This window comes from Bos mutus, chromosome 4, assembly GCF_027580195.1.
Source record: "Bos mutus isolate GX-2022 chromosome 4, NWIPB_WYAK_1.1, whole genome shotgun sequence".
NCBI lineage: Eukaryota > Metazoa > Chordata > Mammalia > Artiodactyla > Bovidae > Bos > Bos mutus.
In genome coordinates, this window is record NC_091620.1 from 26,450,221 (window position 1) to 26,464,254 (window position 14,034).

Here is a 14,034-nt window from a genome sequence, read left to right on the forward strand (position 1 = left end):
CACTTCATGGGAAATAGATGGGGAAACAGTGGAAACAGCATCAGACTTTATTTTTGGGGGCTCCAAAATCACTGCAGATGGTAACTGCAGCCATGAAATTAAAAGACGCTTACTCTTTGGAAGGAAAGTTATGACCAACCTAGTCAGCATATTAAAAAGCAGAGACGTTACTTTGCCAACAAAGGTCTATCTAGTCAAGGTTATGTTTTTTTCAGTAGTCAAGTATGGATGTGAGAGTCAGACTATAAACAAAGCTGAGTGCCGAAGAATTGATGCTTTTGAACTGTGGTGTTGGAGAAGACTCTTGCAAGTCCCTTGGATTACAAGGAGATCCAACCAGTCCATCCTAAAGGCGATCAGTCCTGAGTGTTCATTGGAAGGACTGATGTTGAAGCTGAAACTCCAATCTTTTGGCCACCTGATGTGAAGAACTGCCTCATTTGAAAAGACCCTGATACTGGGAAAGATTGAAGGCAGGAGCAGAAGGGGACGACAGAGGATGAGATGGCTGGATAGCATCACTGACTCAATGGACATGAGTCTGGGTAAACTCCGGGAGTTGGTGATGGACAGGGAGGCCTGGTGTGCTGTGGTCCATGGGGTCACAGAGAGTCGGACATGACTGAGCACCTGAACTGAACTGAACTGAAGGAGGATTCTGGCTAAACTGAAGTGACAGGATTCTTGCTGAAGATGAGACATGTATTGTTTTGTTTTTCTAAATCAATGCTCTGTGCTTCTGGGAGTTCATTAGTGGATGCCTTGGTGGCCCCAGGATGCAGGTCAGAATGGCTCATTTTGACATGTTCTCTGTCCCCAGGTTCTCTGCTTCTCCCACCTGCTGTCTCATCACTGCTGCTGCTGCTGCTGCGGCACTTCAGTCGTGTCCAACTCTGTGCGACGCCATAGACGGCAGCCCACCAGGCTCCCCGTCCCTGGGATTCTCCAGGCAAGAACACTGGAGTGGATTGCCATTTCCTTCTCCAATGCATGAAAGTGATAAGTGAAGGTAAGTGATAAAGTGATAAGATACTCTAGTATCTCATCACTACTAGAGTCTTAATGGACCTGCTGTTGATTATTTTTCTTGAGATTTACAGGGCATTTGTGAAGCTTTCATCTCATTTCCATCACACATTTTAAGTAGGTCCCTCTTGGTATTATTCCTTGAGGACATTTTCTCTTGTCTCTGAATTCCATTTCAGAAACTTTAACAGGCATTCTTACATTGTTTGGGGGATGGCTTTTGCAAATGTCATGTCCTGGTGGGCTATATATGACTCTGGATGACAATGTTTTATTCCTTTTCCCTTTTAAATGATGTGCTTATCGGCCCTTGAAAGCTTTACTAATCCTTTATGTTGTGTTATTTTCATCTAAGCAATAGTCTCCAGGAAGTCAGTTTCACTAAGCTCATTCAGCAAAGACTATAGTTTCTTCCCTCATTTCAATATGGGGAATATGGGGAGGAACACTATGGGGCAGCCAGGGCTGGCCATGGCAGAAATGGATTCACTTAACAGCTTTTAACTGGGTATCTAGTAGGAACCAGGCGCTGGAGGAAACAGGTGAATAAGACACCTGTGTTTGCCATGTTGACACAGCATCCACTTTTCTGGGGATAGCAGCACGTCAATTAGACTTCATGGTTGTAGGCCCAGGAAGCGACAGGCTCACCTAAGCCGAACAGAGTTCATTGGAAGACTTTTGGAAGGTCTTGACAACAGCTGAAAGTTATGGGAACCAGACAAGGGATTTGGGATTCTTGGCAGAAATCAAAAGAGGACAAGAAGCTGGATGGATGCCCAGCCCTGTCACACAACCAGCACTGCCTGGTCAGGATGCTGACCCCACTACCATACCTTCATTTAGTGGGGATGAGGGACATCCCTGATCAAGATATAAAAGTCAGGAGGGAGCATCCAGTTGGCTAAAGTTCATAATGGCCCTAGAGGTGAGGGGAGGGCATGGTACTGGAACTAGGAAAGAGAGAATTGAGTGGAAGAGGCTGCCACAAGAAGAACAATTTCCTTCTCCTGAGGGACACACAGCCAGCCTCATGTTACTGCAAGAGAGGGAATAATTGTCTTGATTCCATTCTCCCCTCACCCTCTGACCTCCTACCTGGACTTCCTACTGGCCAAACCCATCTGGAGACCAGAGGCAATGAGACCCTTGATGTAGTCTATGGTCTTGTAGAACAGGCAGAAACCATATGGTTCTGGCCACAGAGAGGGTGAAGAAGGGAGAGAGTGGGTTTGGATGGAAAAGGGAAGATAACTGGCACAGGCAGGCAACAAGGCCCAAGACAGGTTCCTGGGACTTTGAATGTTAAATGGAAAACCATAAGGACAGAGAATCTGGTGGAGCCTTGTTCAAGCTGGTAACAGTGTCCCAAACAAAGTGTGGATTAAATCCACGTCCTGCATCCTTGATGCTGCTCTGAGCCTGCATTTTCTTTCTTCTTTTCGGGAGGGGGTCTGCATTTTCTAAGCCTGTTTCTCTAATTGTCTCTGATTCTGTGCTATGTTATGCTTAGTTGTTCAGTGGTGTCTGACTCTTTGCGACCCCATGGACTGTAGCCCACCAGGAACCTCTGTTCATGGAATTCTCCAGGTAAGAATACTGGAGTGAGTTGCCATGCCCTCCTCCAGGGGATCTTCCCAACCCCAGGGATCAAGCCCAGGTCTGCCCACATTGCAGACAGATTCTTTATCGTCCAGGGAAGCCCAAGAATACTGGAGTGGGTAGCCTATCCCTTCTCTAGGGGATCTTCCCACCCAGGAATCGAACCGGGGGTCTCCTGCATTGCAGGCGAATTCTTTACCAGCTGAGCTACCAAAGAAGCGAGGGACACAAAACCCAAGCTCCTTCTAAATTCCTATTGCTTGCAGCTGAAGAACTCTGAGACAGAAATTGGTACTAGAGAGTGGATTGCAGGTTATAGATCCCCAGGGAGTTAATTTTATCCTAACAAGACAGAATAGAATTCAGCAAGATTCCAGCAATATTCTGGGCTAGGAACTTAACTGTCAATGGCCTGCAGCTAATTATAAGTTGTTGATAACCAGGACCATTTGTTGGCTGAGGGTATCCAGGGAACGAGGTGGCTGCTGCCTTCGGACAACATAAAGGGTATGAAGAACTCCTGGACACTGGGGTACAATGGGCGCTTCTGATGACACGGAATAACTCAAAGAAAGAGACCAAAAGTTCAAAGAAAAAGAACTCAGAATCCAGGTTCCTTGGGTTGTTGAATTTTGAAGACTACCAAAGTCATAGCTTCAATCCAGTCTTTAATGTAAAAGAAAGGCATGATGAAACAGAGTGAAAATTAGGGATTAATTCTAGAGACTTAGAAGATTCAAACCCTCAAATCCTTCTGGAAATTTCCCACTGCCTAATCCCTTATGAGAAGAAGGCTTTCCTTTCTTGCAGGAGGATGCTAAAATTTCCCCTCAGAGTTAGGAGACTGGTAAGCAGAATTCAGTTCCACAATGTCCAGTGGGTGTGGGTAGGTAAGTGTAGGAATCAATGTAGGGAAGAGAAAGTATTTACCCATGAAAACATATGGTAGGAATTTGATGATTTGTATGTGCAAAGTCTGGAAGTTATCTATTATAATAAATTTAAGGCACTCCATCAACAAGGGACAGCATAATTTTAGATAGGGCTGGTTTATTGATAAGGGTCCTCTTACCACGGATTATGTAATGATTGCTATTTCTCCCAGCTCTGTGTGTTTCTAATAGTTTGCTGTGTTGGCTTAAATGAGCTTGGATTCAACCTGGTTTACATTAAAGAACAACGAGAGGCCAGAAATTCCTTGATAGGATGTAGAAAAAGGAATTCAAGGCTTTGGGAGACAAGAATGCTGACTCATCTATTGTGTACCTCCTCTGTCCTGGCCTAACTCTGTCCTTTGAGAAGACCCTGAATACTTATACATCTCCAAGGTTTTTGCAAAAGTTATTTATTTATCTGGCTGCCTCAGGTCTTGGTTGCATCATGTGGTATCTTTCACTGGAAGGCACAGACTTTCTAGTTGTGGTGCCTGGGCTTAGTTGCTCTGCAGCATGTGGGATCTTAGTTCCTCGATCAGGGATCGAACCCATGTCCCCTGCATTGCAAGGCAGATTTTTAACCACTGGACCACCAGTGAAGTCCCTATCTCCAGGGTTTTGAGAAAGCATTAGAATGTTTAATAGTCTAGTTGTAAGCCTGTAAATGGGCTCCAGTGGAGACTTTACTGGAGAAAAGAGGACTCTGGGAAGCACTCGAGGACCAGAAGCATAGTCAGGTTTGGTAATCAGAGAGCTGAGAATGGTTTGACCTTTTGAGATCTGGGACTGTACTTACTTAATTAAGGGTGCTTTGGGGACATTTTTCAAGACTTCTGGCTGGTGTACTTCTATTTGGGGACTTGCACATCATGAGTTTCACTTTCCTGGGGAGGAAGCCAGACTTTACTTCCCTAGCCTCTGTTTCAGCTCAGGTACATCCTGTCACCTGGGTTCTGCCAAGCAGACTCACTTATTTGGGAGTGAGAACATAAGGAAGCCAGCACCGCACAGTCTTGTTTTCCGGACCAGGTGGCTGCAGAAGTGTCTGATACTAAAAGACAGTGATGGCAGACTCTCGGCCCAGCATCACTGCGGGCAGCTGTAGTGTTTGTGTTGTAGCAGGGCATGGGGTCTTTGTTGGGGCAGTCCTGCCGTGGGTGGGCCATCATTCCTTGTTCTGGCTGGATAAGCCTTCAAGCCATTTCTCTCTTGTCTTTCGTGAGAGTGTGTCAGCTACTGGATATCCCGTCAAATGTTCATTTTATGCCTGAACTTCAGAGAGTTGGTTGTGGACATCTAAAAAATAAAAACTGAGGCCTTCCCTGGTGGTTCAGTGGTTGACTCTGGGCTTCCAATGCAGGGGGTGTGGGCTTGATCCCTGGTCAGGGAATTAAGATCCTACATGGCATGCTGTTCAGTTGTTCAGTCACTAAGTTGTGTCCAACTCTTTGTGACCCCATGGACTGCAGCACGCCAGGCTTCCCTGTCCTTCACTATCTCCTGGAGTTTGCTTGAACTCATGTTCATTGAGTCAGTAATGCCATCCAACCATCTCATCTTCTGTCATAGTATTATGAGTAATCACAGACAAAGCATATACCTAAATTGTACTTCTTTTTAGTACAACTTTTTGCTCTTCAAGTTAATAATTGTAGCATTGTCTTGTTTGCTTGGTTTAAAAAACTAATTATTTATTTGGCCACACTTGGGACTTTATTTGGCTCATGGGATCTTTGTTGCCACATTCAAACTTTCAGCTGTGGCATGTGAGATCTAATTCTCTGACCAGAGATTGAACCCCAGGCCCCCTGCGTCGATAGCTCAGAGTCTTACAAACTGGACCACCAGGAACATCCCTACTTGGTTTTATATACTATTCCTAATGTACCCCTTCCCAGGTGGTGCTAGTGGTAAAGAATATGCTTCCAAATGCAAGAGACACAAGAGACCCAGGTTTGATCCCTGGGTTGGGAAGATCCCCTGGAGGAGGAAATGGCACCCTACTCCAGTATTCTTGCCTGGAGAATCCCATGGACAGAGGACAGAGACATATTTAGCAGAGTCCTTTCTTGCTCCAATAAGAACTGACTGCTCTGCTGTCATTCTGGCATCTCCCTCCATCAATATCCTGGATTTCCTTTACTTCTATGCTACATTGAATCCATCCTTTTCCTGGATCCATGTTTTCCTCCTTCTGAGGAATTTTAATGCAGTGCATCCTCCAGAAGTCTTCAAAGGAAGGGTTGTATGAAAAACTTTCATAAGTTACATCTCCAAAGTTTGGAGCTTTTAATACTTAAGGATGGAAATGATTCCACCAGAGGCACAAAAATCATTCTACTGATTGGGACTGATGCTGCTATTTTGGGCTCCACTTGCCATTAGCAGAGCATGTCATTATGTATAAAAGGGGGTTCTGGAGGCATTTGAGAAGCACTGACTCATTATCAAAGGCAAAAGTGTTGTAAAAACAACATGGGGGCAGGGGCGAATTGGCATGGAACCCAAAAGATCCCTGAGATGCTTCTTTACAGCACCTGCTCAGTTACAGAAGAGCACGAGCCTACACAGCCAGACCAGTGAGGGCTTAGGGTTTGGTTTTTTTATTGTTGTTGTTTTGGCTGCACTGTGGGGCATGCAGGATCTTAGTTCCCTGACCAAAGATCAAATCCATACCCCCTGCAGTGGAAATGTAGAGTCTTAACCACTGGGCCACCGGGGAAATCTAAACCTAAAGAATTAACTTTGAAGGTTTTTTAAGAATTAAGTTTTATGGTCTTCCTACCAAGAGAAGAACCCCATCTAGCTGAGGTGCTTGTCAAAGCAAAAGGTACATGGAATGCATAATAAAGAAATAAATGCTACCTTGTTGTCCAGTTGCTTAGTCGTGTTCAACTCTTTGCAACCCCATGGGCTGTAGCACACCAGGCTTCCCTGTCCTTCACTATCTCCCGGAGTTTGCTCAAACTCATGTCCATTGAGTCGGTAATGCCATCCAACCATCTCATCCTCTGTCACCCCCTTCTCCTCCTGCCCTCAATACTTCTCAGCATCAGGGTCTTTTCCAATGAGTCAGCTATTTGCACCTCTTGGCCAAAGTATTGGAGCTTCAGCTTCAGCAACAGTCCTCCCAATGAATATTAAGGATTCATTTCCTTTAAGATTGACTGGTTTGATCTCCTTGCTGTCCGAGGGACTCTCAAGAGTCCTCCTGTACCACAGTTCAAAAGCATCAGTTCTTCAGCACTCAATCTTATTTATGATCCAACTCTCACATCTGTACATGACTACTGGAAAAACCATAGCTTTGACTAGACAGACCTTTGTCAGCAAAGAGATGTCTCTGCTTTTAAAAACACTGTCTAGGTTTGTCATAGCTTTTCTCCCAAGGAACAAGTGTCTTTTAATTTCATGGCTGCAGTCATCATCTGCAGTGACTTTGGAGCCCAAGAAAATAAATTCTGCCACCATTTCCATTTTTTCCCCATCTATTTGCCATAAACTGATAGGACCAGATGCCATGATCTTAGTTTTTGGGATGTTGAGTTTTAAGGCAGCTTTTTCACTCTCCTCTTTCACTTTCATCAAGAGGCTCTTTAGTTCTTCTTTGCTTTCTGCCATAAGTGTGGTGTCACCTGCCTATCTGAGGTTAATGATATTTCTCCCAGCAATCTTGATTCCAGATTGTGCTTCATCCAGCCCAGCGTTTCTCATGATGTACTCTGCATATAAGTTAAATAAACAGGGTGACAATATACAGCCTTGATGAACTCCTTTCCCAATTTGGAACCAATCCATAGTTATATATCTGATTCTAACTGTTGCTTCTTAACCAGCATACAGGTTTCTGAGGAGGAAGGTAAGGTGGTCTGATATTCTCATCTCTAAAAGTTTTCCACAATTTGTTGTGATCCACACAATCAAAGGCTTTAACGTAGTCAATGAAGCCGAAATAGATGTTTTTCTGGAATCCTCTTGCTTTCTCTATGATCAAATGGATATTGGCAATTTGATCTCTGGTTCCCCTGCCTTTTTTAAACCCAGCTTGTACATCTGGAAGTTCTTGGTTCACGTACTGTTGAAGCCTAGCTTGAAGGATTTTGAGCATTACCTTACTCAAAAAATGTGCTCATGTGTGAAATGAGCACAATTGTGCGATAGTTTGAACATTCTTTGGCATTACTTTTCTTTGGGATTAGAACGAAAACTGACCTTTTCCAGTCCTGTGGCCACTGTTGAGTTTTCCAAATTTGCTGGCATATGAATGCAGCACTTTAAGAGCATCATCTTTTAGGATGCAAAATAGCTCAGCTGGAATCCCATCACCTCCACTAGCTTTGTTTGTAGTGATGCTTCCTCAGGCCCACTTGACTTTGCACTCCAGGATGTCTGACTCTAGGTGAGTGATCACACCATTATGGTCATCAAGACCTTTTTTGTACAGTCCTTCTGGGTATTCTTGCCACCCCTTTCTAATCTATTCTGCTTCTGTTAGGTCCTTGCCATTTCTGTCCTTTATTGTACCCATCCTTGCGTGCAGTGTTCTCTTGGTATCTCTAATTTTCTTGAAGAGATCTCTAGTCTTTCCCATCCCACTGTTTTCCTCTATTTCTTTGCATTGTTCACTTAAGAAGGCTTTCTTGTCTGTCCTTGATATTCTTTGGAACTCTGCATTCAGTTGGGTAAACCTTTCCCTTTCTCCTTTGCCTTTCGTTTCTCTTCTTTTCTCAGCTATTTGTAAGGCCACCTCAGACAATCATTTTGTCTTCTTGCATTTCTTTTTCTTTGGGATGGTTTTGGTCACCACCTCTGTTCAATGTTACAAACCCCTGTCCATAGATCTTCAGGCACTCTGTCTATCAGATCTAATCCTCCCACTTCCACTGTATGAAAATCCCATGGACGGAGGAGCCTGGTAGGCTGCAGTCCATGGGGTCGCTAAGAGTCAGACACGACTGAGCGACTTCACTTTCACTTTTCACTTTCATGCATTGGAGAAGGAAATGACAACCCACTCCAGTGTTCTTGCCTGGAGAATCCCAGGGATGGGGGAGCCTGGTGGGCTGCCGTCTATGGGGTCGCACAGAGTCGGACATGACTGAAGTGACTTAGCAGCAGCAGCAGCAGCTACTGCCTGGTCATCAAGATGCAGAAACAAGAATTTCAACCTACATTTCTTTCTTTGTAATGAAGTATATTATTTAAGTTATTCCTTCTCACATTACCATACATAGGATGTATCTGTGGCATTTCAATTTATTACTTGGTATAGAAGATTGTGACTGCAGCCATGAAATTAAAAGACGCTTACTCCTTGGAAGGAAAGTTATGACCAACCTAGATAGCATATTGAAAAGCAGAGACATTACTTTGCCAACAAAGGTCCATCTTGTCAAGGCTATGGTTTTTCCAGTGGTCATGTATGGATGTGAGAGTTGGACTGTGAAGAAAGCTGAGCGCTGAAGAATTGATGCTTTTGAACTGTGGTGTTGGAGAAGACTCTTGAGAGTCCCTTGGACTGCAAGGAGATCCAACCAGTCCATTCTGAAGGAGATCAGCCCTGGGATTTCTTTGGAAGGAATGATGCTAAAGCTGAAACTCCAGTACTTTGGCCACCTCATGCGAAGAGTTGACTCATTGGTAAAGACTCTGATGCTGGGAGGGATTGGGGGCAGGAGGAGAAGGGGACGACAGAGGATGAGATGGCTGGATGGCATCACTGACTCAATGGATGTGAGTCTGAGTGAACTCCAGGAGTTGGTGATGGACGGGGAGGCCTGGCGTGCTGTGATTCATGGGGTTGCAAAGAGTCGGACACGACCGAGCGACTGAACTGAACTGATAGAAGTTTTGGAATATAAAGGCAAGATAGCAACAAGCCAGGGGAAGACTGGACCTTGCCTCGTGAACCCAGATCTGGAAATGGACACAATAATTGAGGAAGTTTTGTGTTTTCTCTAAAAAGAAAGATCCTCCCCATCCCCAAACACAGGCATTATGTTAGCTGAAGATTATTCTTAATAGCGAAAAAATGATATTGGGTTGGCCAATAGTGAAAAAAATCAGAGTGAATGTGGGGGTTTGGACAGTGTTGGAGACGAACCCAGGTCTCACAGAGAATAGCAGAGAGAAGCAGAGCAATGACTCCAAAGAAAATGACCAAGGAAGAAAGCAGATTGATTTACGACAATCCCAAAGGCACCCAAAGTAGACATGCAGAGTGAATGGATGAAAGCAAGACAGTTTGTTACTAATAGCCCAGCAAACAGAGGAGCCTCAGCATAATACAAGCTGCCCAGCCCCCAGTGCCCACAGGAGAACAGGATGGGCCCGGTGAGCCCCATGCCCACAGTGAACTGCACTGCAGCTGAGGAACCCAGGGCTGAGAGCTCAGCAAACAGCAACTGTAACCAAACCAGTGCCCACTCCGAGAGCAAGTCATTGTAGTCATCATTGGTCACTTCACCTATTTAATTGCCTATGTGGCTAGCTACAGAAATGGCTCAAGGTCATAGGACAGTTAGGCCTCGAAATTTGGGCTTCCTCAGTAAGGATATACAGACTTGCTTGAGGCTGATGGCAGAGCTCCTGTCCAAATTCAGAGCAAAGAGTCAGACTGTGGTGGGCATTTGTTATCATCCCCCAGTAGACATCCATTCCCCTAATTGTTCTTTCATAAGAGCCCTCAATTGCCTTTGGGGAAACCATGCAGCCTGCTGCAGCATTTGATGAGATGTTCAACTGGATATCCTTACCCGAAACCCCAGAGCTCTACCGGTGTCAGTGCATTCCAAGACTGGCTCCCAAGATTGGCTCTTCAGCTGGCTCTTCAATCCCACAAGCCAACTCATATTCTCCCAATAAGTTCCTTTAGGTTTAGAGTCAGCTTCTCTTATTGGAATCAAAAGAGTTTAATAGAAAATGGATCCTCTTCTTAAAGGGGTCCTAGTCCCTCCAACGAAGAAGGCAATGGCAACCCACTCCAGTACTCTTGCCTGGAAAATCCCATGGATGGAGGAGCCTGGTAGGCTGCAGTCCATGGGGTTGCTAAGAGTCGGACATGACTGAGTGACTTCACTTTCACTTTTCAGTTTCATGCATTGGAGGAGGAAATGGTAACCCACTCCAGTGTTCTTGCCTGGAGAATCCCAGGGACAGCAGGGCCTGGTGGGCTGCCGTCTATGGGGTTGTACAGAGTCGGACACGACTGAAGCGACTTAGCAGCAGCAGCAGCAGCAGCAGTCCCCCCAAGGAAACAGATATGCAAGCAACTACAGTAGTGTGAGAAATGCTATAATACACGCACACACAGGGCACACTGGTAGCCTGGAAGAGCTCCATCAATAAGGACAAGTATCTTGAGAGCAATGTGAGAACAACAGGTAGAAAACACAAGAAAAGATATTTGAATCGAGTGAAGGATGTGCAACATCCTTGCAGCATCTAAACACGTGGTGCCTTATGGAAACCACAAGAAATTCGGCATGGTGGAAGCAGCTGACTCATGGGGAGCAGTGCTCAGTGGGGAGGCTGGAGAGATAGGCCTGGTCATTTCATATCAAAGAGTTTGGTTTTATCAAGGTGAGGTTATAGTCAGATCTGTGATTCAGAAAGACAGCTCTTTAGACATATGAAAGGGAAATGGATTGGGAAGAAATCAGAGTCATCAACAGTATGGTCTTGGCTCTGCATCAGTCCCTTTATGGCCTTGAACAAGTTCTTGAGCCCCTCTGTCACTTGGGTTCATCATCTATCAAAATGTGACCCTTAGAATATCTCTATTCCAATGAGTTGGGTGGTTTAAGTGATCTTTGTAAAGTCTTAGCATAGTGTTTGGCCTATAGTAAGTTTCTAATGAAATTAGCTGTTAATGCTACAGTGATGACAGAATCTGGGAGCCCAGTTGGAGTTATCACAGTAATCTAGGTGAGAGTTGATGGAGGCTTAAACCAAGGCAATAGAAGTGAGGATGGAGATCTCCTAAACATCTGTGAAGATACATTAGTAGAGTGATTCCTATAGGGATGCTTTTGAGAGTGGAATGGGTCCATGTTAACAATGATACTAGAACAACAGGCATAAATTGGGAAGTGTGGTCACCCTTCACATGAGTCTCTTCTAAGTTCTGCTTCCAGATGTCCCCATCAGCACCAACAATGCTCAGCTGATTTGATTGTTAACACGTGAAAGGAAAATTTGTTGGTTTCTGGACACAGAGAGAAACCAACAAACACTGGGCAACCTCTTGGCTCAGATGTCTTTTCTGATCCAGTCTAGCCTGGATTTGTCCCGTGCCATGCTAAGTCACTTCAGTCCTGCGGACTCTTTGCGACCCTATGGACTGTAGCCCTCCAGGCTCCCCTGTCTTTGGGGATTCTCCAGGCAAGAATACTGGGGTGGGTTGCCATGCCCTCCTCCAGGGGATCTGCCCCTCCCAGGGATGGAACCCACATCTCAGGTCTCCTGCATTGGCAAGCAGGTTCTTTGCCACTAGTGCTACCTAGGAAGTCCCTCTAGCCGGAATTTACCACTCAGCATAACTGAGCATGCACGGAGGCAGGGGGAAGGGGAGGGCACTCATGCTCTTTCTGCCTCTCTCACTCTATTACGTGGAGAAGGCGATGGCACCCCTCTCCAGTCCTCTTGCCTGGGAAATCCCATGGGCGGAGGAGCCTGGTGGGCTGCAGTCCCTGGGGTCCCTAAGAGTCAGACATAACTGAGGGACTTCACTTTCACTTTTCACTTTCATGCATTGGAGAAAGAAATGGCAACCCACTCCAGTGTTCTTGCCTGGAGAATCCCAGGGACGGCAGAGCCTGGTGGGCTGCCGTCTATGGGGTCGCACAGAGTTGGACATGATTGAAGTGACTTAGCAGCAGCAGCAGCAGCACTCTATTACGCACAATGTGAACTACATGGAAGCAGGTCTTCCAAGCTTTGACTTGCAAACCAGGTGACTCAAACATCATGTCCACCTGAATGGTGTTCTTGTGTCTCCAAAACAGGGCTCAGTGGCTCTCCCATTTGCTCCCTAAGTTGAGTATCATGTCCTTCTGTCTTGTTCTCAGTAATATACCCAGCGCTGAGTGCAGCGTCTGGCACCTAGCAGGAACTTGATAGATGCTTACTGAATGTTGATGTGGTATTTCCCAAGTCAATATTCCCCATTTGCCCAAATGTTGGCCAAGGCTCCTGCCCCATCCCTGATCTACAGTGTGTCTTCCAGGTGACTTTCATTAGGTGCTGGGTTGGAAGAGTCAAATTGATTAGGACTTCCAGTGATGAGTGATCACCAGCTTCCTTACCAGAAGCCCAGTCTTCATTAGCAACCAAAGTCTGCATGGCTAAGATGAGCCTTCATGAAATGGAACAGAACCATATGGTCCTTGCTGCCGTCCCCCAACCCCCATCATGTCCTCTGCCTGCCTTTTGCCTGTGGAAAACTGTAGTCAAAGAATAAGTTTAATCAGAGAAGTGAGAAATGCTGAAACAAAGGAAAACAGTCTAAGGAGACTAAACAATAGTACTATAGTCATTAAGCATGGTCAAGGACCTTTAGTTCTTTCTCAAGGGCTATAGATAATATTCTGAGGCATATCCTGTGAGCTCTCTTATAGAGACTAAAATCCCGGGTGGAAAAGTTAACCACATGATGACCAGACTGTACCCAGGACATGAGCTGCCAGAATTCTGAGAACTGACCACAAAGAATTGGGAACAAGTACACCCTGGAAATGAAGATTAACTGTACCTAAAACAACCAAGATGATGCTGTTCAGACCACCGATGACCAATTTGAAGATGACTGTTAGAAATGACTATGCTATTTCTGCATGTAGGCCCCCTGCCCCAGACTGTCTATAAATGCTCTCACCCCTGCTTATCAGGGGCGGGGAGTCTGCCTTTGGACAGATGTCCACCACTCTCCCCGCCAAGTGGCAGGCCTCTAAAATGAAGCAAACTTTCCTTTCCATCAACCTGGCCTGCTCATTGGCTTTTGAGCAGCAAGGAGCCAGACCCCCCACGCATACCTTTTGGTAACATTCATAGCTTTACACTTAACATACGGTATGGGGGCAGGAAGACACACATTCTTGCTTGGGGTAAGTGGGGCAACACAAAAATATCTCCCAGTCAGTCGCCATCAGTCTCAGGATTTCTTTCATTTTGGGCTTGTAGCAGCCCTGTCTCTGTTCCTCCGACCTCTTCCTTATAGGAGGGAATTGGATTTCTCCCCAGGCCCTTTCCTTGAGACTGGCTTTTTGGGCTTTGCTTGGCTGCTTTGCGGTTTCAATTGAGCAAACAAAACACATTTTTCCCACTTGTTTCCCCAGGAGTGAGCCATTGCTCCTAATTAGTCCTTCTCCAGCCTAGGGCCCCGCCCTCCCTTCCATAGCACAATCTACAATTAGGGACTCATCTGGAGGTTTATTGATGGGCGTGCAGAAACATCTTGTTATAAACACCATCT